This window comes from Canis lupus, chromosome 31 (genome assembly GCF_048164855.1).
Source record: "Canis lupus baileyi chromosome 31, mCanLup2.hap1, whole genome shotgun sequence".
In the NCBI taxonomy this organism is placed as follows: domain Eukaryota; kingdom Metazoa; phylum Chordata; class Mammalia; order Carnivora; family Canidae; genus Canis; species Canis lupus.
The window spans coordinates 13,702,535-13,722,233 of NC_132868.1; the positions used below are offsets into that span (position 1 = coordinate 13,702,535).

General features: G+C 51.6%; 1 long non-coding RNA gene across 3 annotated transcripts; it reads right to left on the reverse strand.

Moving 5' to 3' along the window:
* Positions 1–11,195: 11,195 nt before the first annotated feature.
* LOC140622021 (uncharacterized) lies at positions 11,196–17,386 on the reverse strand. 3 transcript variants are annotated; one of them, XR_012021748.1, is made up of 3 exons: positions 17,136–17,386; positions 16,452–16,804; positions 11,196–16,155 (listed from the first exon to the last, which is right to left on the reverse strand). It is a non-coding gene; the product is annotated as an uncharacterized lncRNA (long non-coding RNA). The 3 variants fall into 3 exon arrangements; XR_012021747.1 differs by having other exon boundaries at positions 11,196–15,504; positions 15,919–16,804; XR_012021746.1 differs by having other exon boundaries at positions 11,196–14,448; positions 15,356–16,804.
* Between the last annotated feature and the right edge of the window lie 2,313 nt (positions 17,387–19,699).

The following is a 19,699-nucleotide window of genomic DNA, read 5'->3' on the forward strand; positions in this document are numbered from 1 at the left end:
GGGGCTCTGGAGCAGAGCGTGATGGTGAGGGTGGGAGCCCTGAGGCTCTGGCCAGCTGACACCATGCCCTGCCTTGTCTCACTGTCCTTCCTGGATGCTGCCCTCCTAACAGCAAAACAGTACCTGACCCAGAGGGACCTGGGCTGGCCTCTCCTTGAGCTCTGGGGAGGCAGGGTCGACATGAGCCCCCAAGGCCAGCTGAAGACTGATGGGATGGAGTCCCCCATGGCCCTGAACAGTTTTGGATTCTGCCTCAAGGCTGAGCAACCCTCTCAGAGCAAGATGTGGCCGTCTGGGACCTGGGCATGCCCCACAGATCCAGGTCACTGAACTAGGACAGCACTGGGAATAACAGGACACCCCAGGGCAGGGGCAGGCCGCTTGGCCACACCCCCATCCACACTAGGATCTCCACATGCTGGGTCTCCAGCAGTCAGTCACCTGGCACCAGTGGGCCAGAGGCCAGGGTTCAGCTGACGTGCTGGGACCCAGCACAGAAACACATAAACTGCAGGTCCAGATCAGGTCTGCTGTCCTCAGAACTGCCTCTCAGGCCCCAACCTCAGGACATGCACCCTCACTCGAAGTCCGCACAGGCTCCCAGCTGGGGTACTCTAGCTTCCGCACCCCCACTTGACTTCGGCTTTCCCCTAAAGGACAGAAAGGTCTCCTTCCCCAGGGGAAGGTGCCCATCCTTGGCTCTAAGTCCCTGCTTTCTGTTGAAAGTTCAATAGTGTTCTTGTGTTAAAATGCATGGCCAGCCCGCTACTGCATCTCCCAGAGCTCTGTGCAAGTAGTGGGCACAGACCCCCAGAAATGAGGAGGGGGCACTGCCCAGGCCCCTACCAGCTCTTGCACAGGTGCCGCCAGGCACACAAAGCTGACCTTCCCACAAGCCCTCCAAGGTCGGCCAGACGCCAGAGGCAAGACCATCACAGACTTATGGCAACTCAGTCTGTGCCCCGCGGGCCAGGACAGGGCTGGGAGTGAGTGACAGTGGGGGGCCGGTGGCCTCAGTTCATGAAGGTCTGTGCAAAGCGCCCCAGGAGTTCTGTACTCCCTCTGTCCAGGGGGCCTGGACTGGCTGGGCTCCGGGGGCGCTTCTGTCCTTCCTCACCCCGAGCCTGTTCTCCTGGAGGACAGAGGGCCAGCGGGATGGGCAGCGTGACCCTGGAAGGGACGTCAGGACAGCAGGCACTTGCAGCTCAGGCACCCGGGCCCCCTCACTGGGAGGGCTCAGCTTGCACACCTTGTGCTGCCATATCACCCACAGCAGCGTGTGGAAGGATCCTCCACGGCCTAGCCAGTAGGGTTGGGGGAGAATTGGGCTCAGCACGGGGGCCTGGAACCCAGGGGATCTCTTTGCTTGCTTGCCTATCTCTGCATCCAACTGGAACATTGAGTCCGTGACTGGGGAGCTTTAGCTTCCTCTAAATCCCAGAATTGCCTGCATATCCCAATCCAAGAACGACATTTGCCATTGAATGGCACTTTAAATCAATCGTCAGTAAAATGACTACTGTAAAGGAAATTGTCAACGTTTAACGTGTGTGCACCCCGCCCTGGGCTCCTAGGGAACTTATGCCTTCTTTAACATTTATCAAGGTTCAAATGACTCCTCCAAACCTAGAGTGTGGGCTCAATTTCTGCCCTGACACATGCCGTATGTCTAGTTCAATTAATAGGTATCAGTTCATCAAAGGGAGCCTGGCCGGCTCAGTGTGGTTGGTAAGAACAGGTGACTCTTGATCTTGGGATAGTGAGTTGAAGCCCCAATTTAGGTGTAGATTACAGAAAATTAAAATCTTTAAAAAATCAATCAATCAGTTGATTGGGGAGACACAGCTCCAGATCCCACAGGGGCAGGCAGGCAGCTGACAGGTCTTCGTACAGGATCATAAGCAGCAGAGCACAAATTCAGAACTTTCAGAAGTCGGCTAGTGTGGGGGACGCACCATCCTTAACAATGCTCAGGTGGCGAGGCGAGGTGCAGTCCCAGGAGCCAAGGGTGTGCTTAGGGTCCCCGGGGTCGCAAGGACGGTGGTGCCAACTGTTCCCAGGCACAGGAGTGGGGAAATCCTGAGAGCATTGGGACTAGGGTCCAGCATTCCTCCCTGTGTGGCCATAAACTGCAAACCACTGTGCAGTCATGGGTCCGCTTTACTTGGTCATAAGTGGGAGTTGACCCTCCGGGTCAGGAAGAGTACAGGTGTCCACCACGGGAGGCCCTAAAATTTGGAGTTTTGAAACTCAGTCGCTTCTTTGAGATAAAAAAAAAAAAAAAAAACTCGGTCACAGGCAGGGTGAACTCAGGGTTCCGACATAAACTGTAGAGACAAGAGGGCTTGATGGCTCTTCTGTGTAGGGTCAATGCAGACTGGGGGGCGGGATGTTCAGCTTCAGGGCCAGAGAACCCAGGGCCCCCACCCTCATCCCATCCATCAGCACTTTGAGTCCTCAGGGAGCAGCACAGCGCCGCCTGGTGGAGCACAGAGGCGCTTACACGGAGCCTTGCCTCTGAGCCCTGCAGGTGCGTCTCCACTAAGGCAAGTGTGCACCTGACAATCAATAACCGACCTCTCCCCCAGGAGACCCCCGGAGACCACTGGCTGCCACCAAGAGTACTGATCACAGAGGCCTGCAAGGCTTCAGCTCTATGGAGAAAGTACGATCTAGCTTCCTTTGTACTTTGTTCTTTTTAAATATTTTTCATTTATTTTCCTCATTTCTTTTATATTAACTGCTTACACTCAGTTGTTATGTACATACTTATATATTTATTATTTTGACTACTTTCAATGTACTTTAAATTTCTTTCTTATTTTGGGTCTAGAGTCTTCTAACAATTAATCAATAATTAACAAGCAGGCTGAAACATACCCAGGAATTACTGTTTTGGGGGATTTTGCTGTTATTGTTGTTTTTCCTGTTTTTTCTTCCTTCCTTCTTTCCCGGAAAAAAATAATGAGGTGGAGAAATTCACCTCCAAAAAGAACAGGAGGTGGTACTCACAGACAAGGATTTAATCTATGCACACATAAATAAGATGTCTGAACTAGAATTTAAAACAGTGATTATAAAAATAGTACCTTGGTTGGAAAAAGCGCTTAGAAGACACTACACAAACCCTTACTCTAGAGATAAAAGAACTAACATCTAGTCAGGCTGACATTAAAAATGGTATAACTGAGATGCAGTCCCAAGAGGAAGCCCTCAAAACAAGAAAGAGAATGGACCACAGAGGCAGACTTAGGGAACTCAGCCTTTTATTAAACAATAGCATTCACGTCATAGGAGACTCAAAGATGAAGAGAGAGAAAAAGAGGCACAAGTTTTATTTGTTTTTTTAAATTTAATTTAATTTTACTTTTAAGATTTTATTTATTTATTCATTAGAGACACAGAGAGAGAGTGAGGCAGAGACACAGGCAGAGGGAGAAGCAGGCTCCATGCAGGGAACCTGACGAGGGACTGGATCCCGGGCTCCAGGATCACGCCCTGGGCTGAAGGCCGTGCTAAACTGCTGAGCCACCCGGGCTGCCCACAGTTTTATTTGAACAAATTCTATAAACTTCTCTAATGAGAGGAAGGACCCATACAGTGAAACCAAGAGCATTAAGAACTCCCACTAAATTCAACAAAAGCCGACCATTGCCAAGGCACATCGGAGTCAAATTCACCAATTACACACACGAGGAAAAAATCCTGAAGTGGCGGGGTGGCGAGAATCCTTAACCTACATAGGAAGATGAATCCAGTTTGCAGCAGATCTGTCCACACAAACATGAAAGGCCAGAAAGCAGTGGAAGGAAATATTCACTATGTTAAACGGGAAAAGTATGCAACCGAGAATTCTTTATACAACAAGGCTATCATTCACGATAGAAGGAGAGATTAAGAGTTTCCCAGATAGGTAAAAAATAAAAGAGTTCTTGGCCACTAAACCATTTCAACTAGAAATTTCTAAGGGGCACGCTTCTAGTGGGGGGAAAAGGACCAAAAGCAACAAAGTATAGAAAGGACCAAAGAACATCACCAGAAACACCAACTCTACTGGCAACACCGAGGCACTCAGTTCATATCTTTCATTTTGACTCAAAATGTACATGCACTAAAGGCCCTAACTAAAAGATATAGGGTATCAGAATGGATGAAAAGACAAGATCCACCCATATGCTCCCTATCACATGCTCAATTAAGACCTATAGACAGGAACAGATTGAAAGTCAGGGGATGGAAAATCATGTATCTGCCTAATGGATATCAAGAGAAAGATGGAGGACACATACTTATATCAGACAAACTAGATTTGAAGCCAAACACTGGTTGACTATCTAGTAGTGGCTCAGGGTGCCGGTCCCGGAGTCCCAGGATCGAGTCCCACATTGGGTTCCCCTTGGGGAGCTTGTTGCTCCCTCAGCCGATATTTCTGCCTCTGCTTGTCTCTCTGTGTTTCTCATGGATAAATAAAATCTTAAAAAAAAACAAAACAGAAAGAAGAAACAAATCCTGGACCAAGAGAGCAGAAGGGCATTAATTCATAATTAAGTAGACTATCCATCAAGAAGATCCAACAAATGTAAATGCTTATGCCTACAACATGGGAGTACCTAAATATATAAACCAATGAACAACAAACATCAGAAACTCACTGACAGTAATACAATGACAGGGGATTTTAACACCCACTTATAGCAATGGACAGATCATCTAAGCAGAACATCAACAGGGGAACAATGGTTTTGACACACCGGACCAGGTGGACTCAACACATATATTCAGAATATTTCATCCTACACCAGCAGAATACACATTCATTTCAAGTGCACATGCGACATTCTCCAGAACAGATCACATCATGGGCCACAAATCAGCCTCAACAGGTACAAGAAGATTGAGATCATACCAATAACATTTTCAGACCATAACACTATGAAACTTGAAGTTAACCACAAGACAAAATTTGGAAAGCCCTCAAATCTGTGGAGATTAAAGAACATCCTACTAGTGAATGAAGGAGGCAACCAGGAAATTAAAGAAGAAATTTTAAAAATATATGGAAACAAATGAAAATGAAAACATATTTATTCAAACATCTGGGATGCAGTAAAAGCAGTCCTAAGAGGGTAGTACATACCAATACAGGCCCACCCCAAGACACAAGAAAAGTCTCAAATACACCTAATCCTATACCTAAAGGAGCCAGAAAAGCAAAAGCAAACAAAGTGTAAAGCCTGCAGAAGAAGGGAAATAATAAACATGAGAGCACAAATAAGCAAAAACAGAAACAACAACGAAACAGTAGAATGGAATAACGAACTTAAGACCTGGGACTTCAAACTAATTAATAAAATGGATCAAACCCTAGCCATACTTATCAACAAGAAAAGAGTAATGACCTAAATAATAAAATCACAAATTAGAGAGGAGACATTTCCACCACAAACAAAACCATTATAAGAGAATACTACGAAAAACTATATGCCAACAAGTTGGGAGACACGAAAAACTATATGCCAACAAGTTGGGAGACATAAATCCCTAGAAATGTACAAACTACCAAAACTGCAACAGGAAAATAGAAGGGCAGCCAAGTGGCTCAGTGGCTTAGTGCCATCTTTGGCTCAGAGTGTGATCCTGGAGACCCGGGATGGAGTCCCAAGTTGGGTTCCCTGAATGGGGCCTGCTTCTCCTTCTGCCTGTGTCTATACCTCTGTACTCTCTCTCTGTCACATGAGTAAATAATATATAAAATATTTTTTTTAAAAAGGAAGAAATAGAAAATGTGAACAGACCCATAACTGGCAAAGACATTGAATCAACAAAGCACCTGGTTGCCTTAGTGGTTGAGCATCTGCCTTTGGCTCAGGTCATGATCTCAGGATGCTGGATAAATCCCACATCAGTCTCCCTGCAGGGAGCCCGCTTCTGCCTGTACCTCTACCTCCCTCTCTGTGTCTCTCATGAATAAATAAATAAAATCTTTAATGCAATCCCTATCAATGTAGCAATAGCATTTTTTTTCACAAAGCTGGAACAAATAATTCTAAAATTTGTTCGGAAACACAAAAGGTTTATTTTATTTTATTTTTTTAAAAGATTTTGTTTATTTATTCATGAGAGACACAGAGAGAGAGAGGCAGAGACATAGGCAGAGGGAGAAGCAGGCTCCATGCAGGGAGCCCGATGCGGGACTCGATCCCAGGACTCCAGGATCACACCCTGGGCCAAAGGTAGACACTCAACCGCTGAGCCACCCAGGGATCCCCACAAAAGGTTTAAAATAGCCAAAGCATGTTGGAAAAGAAAACCAAAGGTGGGCCATCACAATTTCAGACTTCAAGTTATATTACAGAGCTCTAGTGATCAAAAAAGTATGGTGCAGGCACAAGAAGAAGACATGCAGATCAATACAACAGAATGGAAAACCGAAACACCATACAAACCAGTAACTCTATGCTTAATTAATCTTCAACAAAGCAGGAAAGAATAAGCAATGGCAAAAAGACAGTGTCTTCAACAAATGGTGTTGGGAAGATTAGACTGCCACATGCAGAAGAATGAAATTGGATCACTTTCTTACACCATATGCCAAAAATAAATTCAAATGGATTAAAGACCTAAATGTGAGACCTGAAACCATTTAAGACGAGAAACGATAGGCAGTAATGTGTTAAACATTGGCCATTGGATCTTTCTAGACATGCCTCTGAGTCAAGGGAAACAAAAGCAAAAATAAACTATTGGGACTTCATCAGGTTGAAAAGGTTCTGCACACTAAAGGAAACAACCAATGCTAAAAGGCAACAAAGAAAATGAGAGAAGATACTTGTAAACCACATATCCAGTAATGACTTAGTATCCAAAATATATAAAGCAAATATACATCTCAGCATCATAAACACAAATGATCTAATTGAAAATGGGCAGAACACGAATGGACATTTTCTCTAACAAGACATCCAGATGGCCACCACACACATGAAAAGACACACAACATCACCCATCATCAGGGAAATGCAAATCAAAGCCACAATAAGATATCACCTGACACTTGTCATAATGGCTAAAATTAACAACACAGGAGACAACAGGTATTGTTGAGGATGGGGAGAAAGGGGAACCCTCTTACACTGATGGTGGGTATCAAAGAGGTGCAGCCTGTTGCATACTGTGGAAAAGAGTATGGAGATTCCTCTAGAAGTTCAAAATAGAACTTTCCTACGATTCAGAAATTGCACAACTAGAAGATCAAAAGTACAGATTTGAGGGGGACATGCAGCCCAATGTTTATGGCAGCATTATCGACAATAGCTAGCTAAATTATGAACACAGCCCAGGTGTCCATCGACAGATGAATGAGCAGAAAAATTGTGGTAAGTATGCACACTGCGGTATCACTCAGTCATCAGAAAGGATGAAATGAAGCTATTTATAATGATGTGGAAAAAGCAACTAAAATTTTCTACCTGAAAGAAGTCAGAGAAAGACAAATACCATATGACTGCATTCATATGTGGAAACGAACTAGGGGTGGTGGAAGGGGAGGAGGGGGGTGGGGTGAATAGGTGATGGGCACTGAGGGGGGCACTTGGGATGAGCACTAGGTGTTATTCTGTATGTTGGCAAATTGAACACCAATAAAAAATAACTTTATTATAAAAAAAAGAAACAAAACAAACTGGCAAAGGGGGGGGGGAACGAGAGAAGCAAACCAAGAAACACATTGTTAACCATAGAGAAGAAACTAATAAATACCAGAGGAAGGTGATGAGGGGATGGGTCAATGGGGGACTGGGTCGACGGAGGGCACAGTTGCCCTCAATCCAAGGGTTGAATCACTATCTTGTACACCTGAAACTAATATGATACTGTGTTAACAAACAGGAATTCAAGTAAAACTTTAAAATAACAATTGTTAGTATTGATGACACTGGTGCACACAAGAGATAAAATGAGTAAGGAAATTGAAAATCCAAATAACGTTTATTTAGAGCCATATATCCCCTCCTTAGCTCAGCTCAGGAGATGCCTGCCATGTCTATTCTACCCCAGAAGAAGCCTGGAGTTTGATTCTCTGGGGAGGCCTCTGAATGGATGGATGCCAAGCACAAACACTAACCCCAAACCTAAATACAACACTTAAAACTAACCCATTGAAGATACTAGGAGTCCCAGTGCCAGACATTCCCAGATCCAATCTCTACCTGTGTACAGACAATAACCCTAACCCTAATCTTAATCCTAACTTTCATCTAGCCTCACACTGGACCTATCATTAACTGAAAACCAAATATGAATCACTAGCCCCTAATCTATACACCTAACCGTGACTCCAACCATAACCCTAACCCCAACCCTAATGCCTAACCCCTAATCCTAAACACTGAAAAATAACCCAAACCCTTTAACCCTACGCCGACCTTTATTGTAATCCCACCCCAAATCTGGAGCCTAACCCAAACCCTAGCCGTAGTCCCTAACACTAACCCCAAACCACAATCCTAACCAAAAACCCTTAACCATAACGATTAACCGATAACCCCCATCCCTAAAACCAAACCCTCCCCCTAACCCAAATGTAACACTAACCCTAACCCCTAACCCTAAACACTAACCCTAACCCTAACCCTCACCTTAAACCTACCGTTACCCTAATCCTTATCCTAACCCCTAACCCTACCCTAACCCCTAACGCTAGCATTAACTCTAACTTATCCCTTACCTTGTGGTTTTGAAGAGTCCCTGCTGATGTCTGCGTGGACCCAACCAATGCTTCCAGAAGCCCCCACAGCGGGTCTTGAAACACCAATTTCTGTAGGCATGTCGGGCCCTACATCAGCCCCCAACTCACTACCATGGATCCTACCATGGAGGATGCCAGGGCTGCTGTCAGAGTGGCCGTGGCCCCACGTGCTCCCCAAGCCTCCCCAGCGCGGGGGCTCCTGTTCCTGCAGGTGGACAAGGGCCCCTGCACCTGCCAGCCCCCTGGGGCAGCGCCTGCGCTCGGGCGCCCTCTGCAGGGTGTTCAGGCACCGCAGGAGCCCTGCAGGAGGCGGGGTCCTCACTGCCAGGGCCCCACCTGCCTCCTTCCAGGTTCCAGTTGAGACCTAGAAGCTTTGCAATGGCTCACTGACATGCGCTACCATATCCCGGCTCCTCCAGAAATACGTAAGGAACAACGAATTGGAACCCATAGGATATGAAATGAAATGTGGGCAAAACTTTTAAAACTTCCACCAAAAGTCACTCAACATTGTATGCAAACTTAAAACAAACAGTATCAAAACAGCAAAAAGACGACATAAAATCTACGAGACCTTGAGTGTGGTGGTGTGTTTTTTTTTTAATTTTTTTTATTTACTTATGATAGTCACAGAGAGAGAGAGAGAGAGAGAGAGAGAGAGAGAGGCAGAGACATAGGCAGAGGGAGAAGCAGGCTCCATGCACTGGGAGCCCGACGTGGGATTCGATCCCAGGTCTCCAGGATCGCACCCTGGGCCAAAGGCAGGCGCTAAACCGCTGCACCACCGAGGGATCCCGTGGTGGTGTGTTTTAACAAACAACACCAAACATGATCCAGAAAAGAAAAAACATAATGTGAAGTTTACAAATTTAAAACTGCTACTCTTTGAAAGACATTGCCCAGGGAACCTAAAGACCACTCACAAACTGAAGAGAATACGTGTTCAAAACACACATCGGATATTCAACATTTTTAATTTTTATTCAATCTACACAAAAAAACCCTCATAACAATAAGAAAACAGATAACTTAATTAACAATGGGTGACTATGTGAGCAGACACCTGGACAAAGAGGACACACAGAAAATAAGCAAGCCTACAAAAGTATGTTCTACATCCTCTAGCATTAGGAAGTTGCCAATGTGAATAACAGTGAGATGGTGCTACACACCTTTTAGAAATTTTACTTTTTTAAAAAATTTTACTCATTTGACAGAGAGTGAGCAAGGAAGTAGGGGTAGAGGTAGGCAGAAGGAGAGAGAAGCAGGCTCCCCCCAAAGCAGGGATCCCGATGCAAGCCTCGATCCCAGGACCCAGGGATAATGACCTGAGCCAAAGCAGACGCTTAACCAACTGAGCCACACAGGCACCCCAGCAACCGAGCCACCCAGGCGCCCCTACAAAGGCTAAATTCCCAAAAAGGAGGATACTAGTTGCTGGAGGGAGATATATGACAGGAACGCTCCTTCATGCTGCGGATATAAAGACGGTTGCTTTGGAAGAGAGTTTAGCAGTTTTTTCCAAGGCTCAATTAATCTCACCTGAGGGTCCAACAGTCACACTTCAGTATCTAGACAACTGCTTTGAAAACAGGTTCCACACAGTTTTTGTAAAATCTAACAATCACTCCTGGGAAAGAGTTTAGCAGTTTTATCAAAAAAATATTTTGCATACAATTACCACATAATTCAGCAGAGCACTCCTGGGAATTTATTCCAGAGAAGTGAAAATTTTTTTAAAAAGCATTTACATAGCCATTACACATATGAAGGCACCACTGCAGAGATGATAAAGATTTCTCAAATGTCTTCAATGTTGATTTTTAAAAGATTTGAGAGAGTGTGCAGTGGGAGGGGCAGAGGTAAAGGGAGACTCTCACCACACTCCCCACCGGCCAGAACCCAAACCCACGTGAGGCTCCACCCTACAACCTCGAGATCCTGCCCTGAGCCAAAATCAAGAGTCGATGTTTAACTGACTGAACCACCCAGGAGCCCCTCAAATGTTCTTAAGTGCAAAATCCACGCTGTGAACCCTTGGGGGTGGGAGGACAGCTGGGACACCCAGTCTACCTAGAGGGGTGGGAGGCCTGGAGGGCCTGAAGGTGGGAACTAAGGATGTGGGAGGGTGCCTGCATCCCCTTCCCACCTGGCATGGAGACAGGGCATCCCCTCACCTTCAGAGTGCAGGGCTAAGTGCTGACTGGACCCCAGACCTACAGTGATGACACGGGGCTCCATTGTGGGCGGAACTGTGGTGCCCCAGGGTTCCAATGCCTGGCGCTACTCTGTGTCCGCAGGCTCTTGGAGGCACCCGTGCTCCGGATCTGGCTCAGTGCCCGACTATCCCACTCTCCCCAGTACCCCAGTGTATAAAGTGTAGGCACTCACAAGGTGACAGTTCACAGGTGACTGGGAGCTGCTCCTGGCCCCCCTCGGGCCACTGTAGGTCTTGCTGCAGGTGTTGGCCTCCTGGGCTGGGGTGAGAACACACCAAACCCCATGTGATGCCCATGAGGCAGCTCCTGGAGCCCTTCCACAGCTCCACAGGGTGAGGGCTGCCTCCCTGCTGCCCCAGGCCAGGGAAGGAGCCTGTGTTCAGGGCTCGGGCGGCTCATGCGGGACCCCCGCTCCCCTCAAGCCCTGTTCTGTGCAGGAGGCAACAGGTCAAGCCATGACCTTTCCAGTCCGTCTTAGGTGCATGGACCCCAACATGTGATGACCAATCCCCCACGCTGTGGTCCGGGGTGGATGGTCAGGGCTCTCTCGGTCCTTCTGGCTCATGAGCAGGCTTGATCTTCATAAACTGGAACATGGAGTCCCTCGTGCTCCCGCATAACCCTCCTCAGGCTATTCACAAATCATTGCATAAGTTTTTACTTTTGATGAAGTCCAGTTCATTACTTTTTCCCTTTGGTCATTCTTCTTATGGAATCTAAGAGAAACCTTCGGTCTGCCCCAAGACCCCAGGAATACTCTCTGGCAGGCACATCCACCACCATCTCGGGGCCAGCCCTGGGCTGGGAAACGTCACCCCAAGGATCAGGTCAGCAGCTCCCCGCAGCCTCATGGGCCCCCTTGTGCTACTGATAAGGGGGGTGGGAGAGCTCTGTCCTCTCAGCATGACGGCATGTCCTGGGACAGTGGCTGGGAAGGTGGACTGCAGGTGGGCCAGCTACAGACAGTGAGTGCCCCTGAGTGATCCTCCAGTCCAGCACGTCCCCCTCAGAGCTACTGTGTTGTCTCCACCCTCCAGTCAGACAGATGGGGACCTGCCCACAGGGAGCACACAGACGCATGTGTCCTCTGAAGGTTTTCATGTGGTGTCATCCTCGGATGTGTGTGGTTTGCAGCCCCAGGCAAGAGGACCTAGAGACCCTGCTGGCCTTGGAAAGGGCTGACATCATAGCTGAATACCATCAGATCAGCTGAAGCCCAGACAAATACCATAGACACTAGAGCACCCACTAGATGTGGGGACCATATCTGCAAGAACAGGTGAGGCCCAGGAGGGGATCAGAGCCAAGCATGAGCCAAGCATGAGTTAGTTCAGCCCAGACAAGGACCACAGTCACCAAGAACAAATGAGATCCTGGGGACGGACCCCGGGTATCAGTAGAAGTGAGAGTCAATCTTGACTCATAGTCATCAGTTGCCAATGAGCCCAGATGGGGACCATGGTCACCAGGTCCAGGTGAGGCTCAGGTGGGGACCAGAGTCACCAGGTCAGGTCAGGCCCAGGTGGGAATCATCTCTGGTAGAAGCAGATAAGGCTGTCAGGCTGCTCCCATTGGGCAGAAAGGCCCTTCCCCTCATTCCCGGACAATCTCAGAGGGGCCTGATCTCCCTCAGGATTCAGGGGAGAGGAGCCATTCTGCTCCCTCCTTTCCCCATGTCCCTGGCACTGATCGGTCCCCTCTGTTTCAGGCACGCCGGGTATGGTCTCCATAGGACCCTTGGGATGACGCTGACCCGTCACTGTGGAAGGTCACGGACAATCAGAGTTTTCTGCATTGAGTTCCCTGGACACCCCTTCATCCATCTCAGGAGGTGCCTCTCTTGAGGCTGGCACATCCCCCCAGATCAGGACCTCTTCCCCTTGGGCCCTCTGAGGGCCATGTCTGCCCTAGGCTAGAGCTGAGAGACCCAAGAGGAAAACCCTGGAAGTGGGTAGGAAGGGATCTGGGCCTGGGGTACGGCCCCTGGGCACCCAGAGGAGGGGCCTCCATGCCTGCTTTGTGGAGAACAAGGTGTCTGACACCTGCATCGGGGTCGGTGGTCAAGACGTGGGGGAAGAGGCCCCTGCCAGGATGGCCCCCCTGCCTGGCCTGTTGCAGGAGGAGACCCTGATCTTTGGGGATCTGGGGCCTTCTCAGGCTTCTTGATTCCAGGGTTCACCAAATTGCTGAGGTCCTAGGCGAGCACGTTCTAGACAGAGCTCACCCCAAGCTGAAGAAGCACATGGCGAGTAGATGCTCCCCAGAGGCTCCATCCCCTTGGCCCCAGGGCAGGGGGTGCCAGCACGGCCCTTCTGAGCTGCCCCAGTTTGGTGTCAAGTTCCTCCCTCTGGGAAGCTTGGGGCACCCTCGAGGCTCTGAGGGGCCACTGGAAGTAGGTCCACCTGGCTCCACGGGGCCGCAGCGTGGGGCCTGAGCATCTCCTCTCCTTCTGCCAGGGCGAGGAACTGACGTGCACTGGCATTTACATCCCAAGTGGTTCCTTCAGTGTTTTGTCAATTAGGTAAGGGAACCCGAGGAACCCTGCTGCCTCATCCTGTCCCCTGACCCCAGGGAGGGCGGAGTTCAACCCCACCCTACAGACAAGCCAAGCCAGACCTTGGGCCAGAAGGCTGAGGCTCACAGCCCAGACCCACCTAGAGAAGCCCAGAGTGTCCCTGGAGGAGTTTCGAGGGAACAGGCTGTCTCTGCCTCAGCTCCCCCAGGGAGGCCTGGTCAGCCTGGGGTGTGGATGAGCCCTCGGGCCATTCTGCAGCCAGCCTGGGGTCCTTGTGGCATGTTGGTAGAAATGGGGGCAGAGTCTGTGCCCCCAGGTCTGTGGGTAGTGCTGGCCAGGATCAGAACCCAGAGTGGCCTGGAGCCCTGTACTTCCTGGGAGGAGTACATGCCCAGGAGGGGCTGTGGTGCCTCCCCGGATGTAGCCCGGGGGGTGGGAGCGGCGGAGGTTATGGGAAGATGGGAGACCCCAAGGGGCTCTGCTCAGGCCGCTCCTCCCTACCCTTGCTCCCATAAAACCCCTTATCCCTACCCAAAAGCACTGGGACGTGTAAATCCTGGACGTGGAGCGTGTGCTCACAGCCATGGCTTACATGATCCTCAAAGTACACAGGAGTAAGTGGGCCCCTGGGTGCCCAGGTGTGCCCGAGGCTGGGGGTGAGGGGACAGGGGTGTTGACCCCCTACTCTGAGCAGCACCCAGGCCTGGGGACGGGGGGGACGGCTGAGCAGGCGAGTTGATCAGGACTCCCTGAGTGAGCAGCAGGCAGGGCCCTCCCTCGGTCATAGCACTGCCCACGGTGATCCTGCACAGCTGGACCCTCAGCTGCTGCCCTTGGGAGGCACCTGGAGGCCACAGAGCAGGGAGCCTCTGGGTCTCACTCACACCCACTGCCCAGAGAGCCTCCTGAAGCTGCCCTTGGAAGGTCCTCGGGAGTTTCTGCAGGACGTGCTGGTCCGGCCCTGGGCCCTGGAGGATGAGGTGGTGCTCAGACAACTTTGGGCCTCCACGACCCAGCTCCGAAAGATGAAGTGTGAACTGCCCCCGCCCAGGTGTACCTAGGGCCCCATCCCCTCCCGATTCCACTTGCTGGGGCTGTTCACGTGGATAGGGCCCCCAGGTTTTCCTCCTCATCTCTGGCCCTCTCCTCTTCTGCTCCAGCCTCAGGGAAACCAGGCCGGGACTGAGTGTGCAGGCACTCACTGCAGGGGCTGGGTACCAGCAGTGTGGAGGGCTGTGGACAGCGTCAGGCCAGGGGGACCACCCGGGAGCCAAGAGGACCCCTGGGGCCCTCCAGCTGGGGACATACAGCCTACTGGAGATGCAAAACCAGCCTGCCTCTTTCCAACGGGACCTGGAGAGTTACCTCAGGAGGCCCCTGGGCCTGGAGTGAGTGTCCCGGCAATTGAGCCTCTCCTCCCTTCTATTACCTAGACGCTGCCCAGAGTGGACGAGCAGGCCTCCCCAGGCGCAGCCACACAACGTGAGCAGCCTGGACCCCCTCCTGGCAGGGTCATCCTCAAGGCCAAGGAGCTGCTGCAGGAGGGAAGCTCCCCAGAGCCCACGGCTGTACACCTGTGTCTGGGAACACTGGGGGCTCTGCTTCTGTCTCAGCTGCCCCCAGCCCAGGACACCTCGCTGGCCCGGAGGCCCCGTAGAGATAATACCCCTCCTCATGCTCCCAGAGAACCAGTACAATGCAGGCAGGTGGCACCCAAACAAGGACCTGAAGCCAGAACACTGGGTCCCGTTCGCTTTGGCACCTGCCTGGGCCACACCACAGGCCACACAGCAAACCAGACAATAGAATCCCCCTTGGACGCCCCTCACGGGGTCCACCCAGCCCACTAAGATGACACTATAGGGATCCAGATACCTTCCTGTCCTGTGGCCACAGCAGTTCAAGTCCCTTGCTGGGCAGTGATAGGCAGGGCCAGCCCGTGCCAGGGCAGCGCTGAACCCACAACCCCAAGGCCCCACAGAGTCCTGGGGCCATCTGATCTCTGCCTCCATGCTCCTGGGCCTCTGAAGAAGAGCGAAATGGTGAGGGTGGGGGCCCTGAGGCCATGGCCACCATGCCCAGCCTCATCTCATTGTCCTTCCTGGAGGGTGCCCCCTCAACAGGAAGAGTCCCCAACCCAGACGGACCTGAGCTGGCCTCTCCCTAGGCTCTGGGAGAGAGGGTCGACATGAGCCCCAAAAGGGACAGAATGAAGACTGATGAGATTGAGCCCCCTGTGGCCCTCACCAGTTCTGGATTCTGCCCCAAGTCTCAGTGACCCTCTCAGAGCAGGATGTGGCCTCCTGGGACCCGGGCGTGCGCCACAAATCCAGGTCGCTGACCTAGGACAGCTCTGGGAATAACAGGGCACCCAGGGCAGGGGCAGGAGGGGCAGGCTGCTGGGCCATACCCTCATCCACAGTAGGAGGCAGACTCACCCACATGCTGGGTCTCCAGCAGTCAGTCCCCTGGCACGTGAGCCAGAAACTGGGGTCCAGATGACCTGCTGGGACCCAGCGCAGGAACCCTGAAGTTGCAGGTCCAGGTCTGGTCTGCTGTCCTCAGAACTGCCTCTCAGGCCCCAACCTCAGGACACGTGCCCCCATTCGGGGTCAGCACAGCTTTCAAGCTGGGGGACTCTGGCACCAACACCCCCATGTGACTTTGGCTTTCTCCTAAAAGAAAGGAAGGTCCCCCTCCAGAGGGGAAGGCGCGCACCCTCAGCCCTGAGCCCCTGTTTGCTGTTGAAAGTTCAATAAAGTGTGGTTGTGTTAAAATGCACGGCCACCTCGTTTCTGCATCTGCCAGAGCTCTGTACAAAAGGAGGGGACAGAACCCCAGAAGGGAGGAGGGGGCCCTGCCCAGGCCCCTAATAGCTCTTGCACAGGGGCCAGCAGGAACACAAAGCTGACCTGCCCTCCTGTCTTCCAAGGTCAGCCAGATGTCAGGGGCAGGACATTCACAGACTTACTGCGACTCAGCCTGTGCCCCACAGGTCAGGACAGGGCTGGGAGACAGTGACAGCCGGGGCCGGGGGCCTCAGTTCACGACGGTCTGTGCAAAGTGCCCTGGGAGATCTGCGCTGCCTCTGTCCAGGGAGCCTGGACTGGCTGGCCTCTGGGGCGCTTCCAACCTTCTTTGCCCTGAACCTCTGATCCTGGGACATAGAGAGCCATCGGGGCGGGCAACGTGGCCCTGGTAGTGACGTCAGGACAGCAGGCACTTGCAGCTCATGCTCCCAGGCCCCCTCACCGGGCGGGCTCAGCTTGCACACCTTGTGCTACCGCATCTCCTGCACCAGCGTGTGGAAGGATCCTCCACGCCCTAGTGAGTAGGGGATGAGGGATATTGGGGCTCAGCCTGGGTGTCTGGAGCACAGGGAACTGAGGGACCCCAGCCCCAGCTGACCCCCAAAGTCCTCTCACCACCAGGGCTGAACCCCCATGTCCTCTGTCCCCACGGGGTTCACCCCAGTGTCCCCTCCCCCCCAGGGATACCCGCTATGTCCCTCCCAGCATAGGGCTGACCCTCAGTCCCCTCTGCATCCACAACAGCTGAGCACAAGCCCTCATGTAGGCCCCACAGGCACGGTGGGCACCTGTGCTGTCCCTGGCCTCACCGGGGAAGGAAGGAGGTTTCTGCAGGACACACTCACATGGTGACCAGCAGTGCTCCTGCTTAGGATGACAGTTGGTGACAGTTAGTGTTCTGTGTCGCTAATGCTGGCTCCTCCTCCACGGTTCTCGCCACAGGAATGAAGGAGGAGGCCCAGGTCTCCTCCTGGTACATCAAACAGATAGATCTAGATATCAGCAGAAGCTTCCCCAACCACATTTTGGTCATGTTCTGGGACCACTTTGGGGTCGGGTGAGACTGCTGGGCAAGCGGGCTTCTGGGGGCCCCAGGGGAGGCCCAAGGGCTTCTGGGTAAGGAACACGGGGTGCCTGTGGCCAGGTGGATCTGCGCTGGCAAACAAAACACTGCCATGTGGTAAAGTGCTCGGGATGACCCACATGGTCCCCCCTGGGTCTCTGGGATGGGGAGGCCACCAGGACGGGGCCTCCAGGTGTCACTGTGTGAGCTGAACCCCAAGTGGGTTTGGAGATGCCCCGTTAAGAGCAGGGCACAGGGGCAGGGGCTGTGTGGGGGCAGGAAGGAGACCTGGGGGCCGGGCAGCACCGCCACAGCTGGACCAGGACACACGGACCCAATGAGGGTCGGACAGGTGAAAGGGACACCCGCCCTCAGTGTTTTTATGTATTTCTCAATGTTGTGCATTGAATTTTAGACAATTTGCACTGCTTGTAAATAAATCTAGTATGATGAGCCCCCAAATTCCGTCCCCTGTCCAGCCAGGGTCCTGCGCTGACCACACAGGTCCCCAGCAGCAAGTGTGTCACAGCAAACCCCAGACCTGGGGTCGAATTTATCTATAGCTCATCTGTGTGGCCTTGCACCCTGCTGTCCTTGCCGTCTGGGAGCATCCTTTGGGAGCCTGGGCAGTGAGGGAGCCGTGGGAGCCTGACGCCCAAGAGGGGAGGGCTCTGAGGGGCCTCAGGAGTAGACACCCTCCATCAGGCAATGGCTCTTGCAGGAAGTGGGCTACTGCCAGGGCACGAACCAGATCGTGGCCATCCTGCTGATATTCCTGACTGAGGAGGATGTCTTCCGGGCGCTGGCCCAGCTGATGACCTACGGGAGGCACGCCATGCAAGTTAGGGGCTGGATGGGCCACTGGTCCGGACTACAGCTCAGAAGAGCTTCCTTGCAGGGCCACTCCAGCCATGGGGCAGGAGGGGACCCCCACTCAGCCTGCCTCCCACTGGCATGGGCACCGCTTCCCCAGGTGGCCCTTGGTTTCCTGGAGCAACGGCCACCTGCACCACCATTTGCAGACTAGTCTTGCACTCCCGCTGCTCCCTCAGCCCTGACTTTGGTTGCCTTCTTGCCCCCAGGCCACCGCCCCCAACCCACAGCCGACCAAATCCAAGTGCAGCATCTCCTGCTCCTGGGAGACCCCATCCTGATTCCAAAGCCCCAGAGATGGCCATGCCCACCCATAGGTCTCCCCGTGGCCTATACTCCCGGTCCCTTGGTGCTGGGGACCCCAGGCCCCTCCCCACGCTGACTACCACAAACAGGCATCCCCAGGGCTCCCTCCATTGGGCAGCTTCCTCCTCAGGAGCTCCCCGATAGGGCCGCCCCTACGTGCTCCCAGCTTGAGAGGCATAGAGGAAGGAGAGGCAGCCGGCACTCAGCTGGGACCCACTGTCAGACACGTGAATGTGGCCCAGTTGGACCTCAAACTGAGCTGACCCTCCAACAAAAATTCACTGCATGAACAAGACCAGGATTGACCAGGAGATACCAACTATCCACCTAATGCCAGCACCTACAGTAATAAAGATTGTGGATTCAAGCAAGTTAGGTGTTAGGATGGCACAGCTCAAAGTCACATAGCTGCACAGTGAGAGATACACACTCCAAAATGAACAAAAATCGGAATCCCCCTCGATGTTGTCAAAGGGCAGCAGAATGGTTACATACTCGATGCTCAGGTCACTCGGGAGAATAGATTGAAGATCCTACAAATCACGACTGCACAGAGGTGTAGGAGGCATGGAGATATGTCTGCTGGGTTCTGACAGTGAGCAAGGAGCGGTAGGAAACATCTTACAGAGGGTGGACTCCCTCTTAGCAAAGGACACCAGATCCCTTCGAAGACGATACATGGTGAAATCTGTCCTCCTCTCTTTCTATTTTTGGTTTTCCCACTATTTGGTTCTTCATAATTCTATTTCAGCCTCCACCCTTCATCCAAGTCAATGACCATACAGGCTTTTTTAGGACATTGGGTTCCACAAGGAGGCACATCTTTCCCTACCAGGTTCAGAAATGATTATTGCCCAGGTTTGTGCTGATCCACCTAACTCGTGCCTTCACAGCTCTTCTCTCCTTGCAGAAGGAGAGGAAACACAGGTCTTACAATGAAAGAAGCCCACTCCCACTCGGGTGGGACTGTCACTTGTGGGGAACGTCATCTGGGCAAAGTAGTGAAAGCGGGAGTGCATAAGAATAGGTTTTAGGTTAGCCATAGTCTGGTTCGAGTATTTTCCCGACGCAAGCACTTACCTTCTATATCATGTTTTATATCTTCATCTATTTATTATTTTTAAATATTTTATTTTTATGTAGTATCTATACCCAACATGAAGTTTA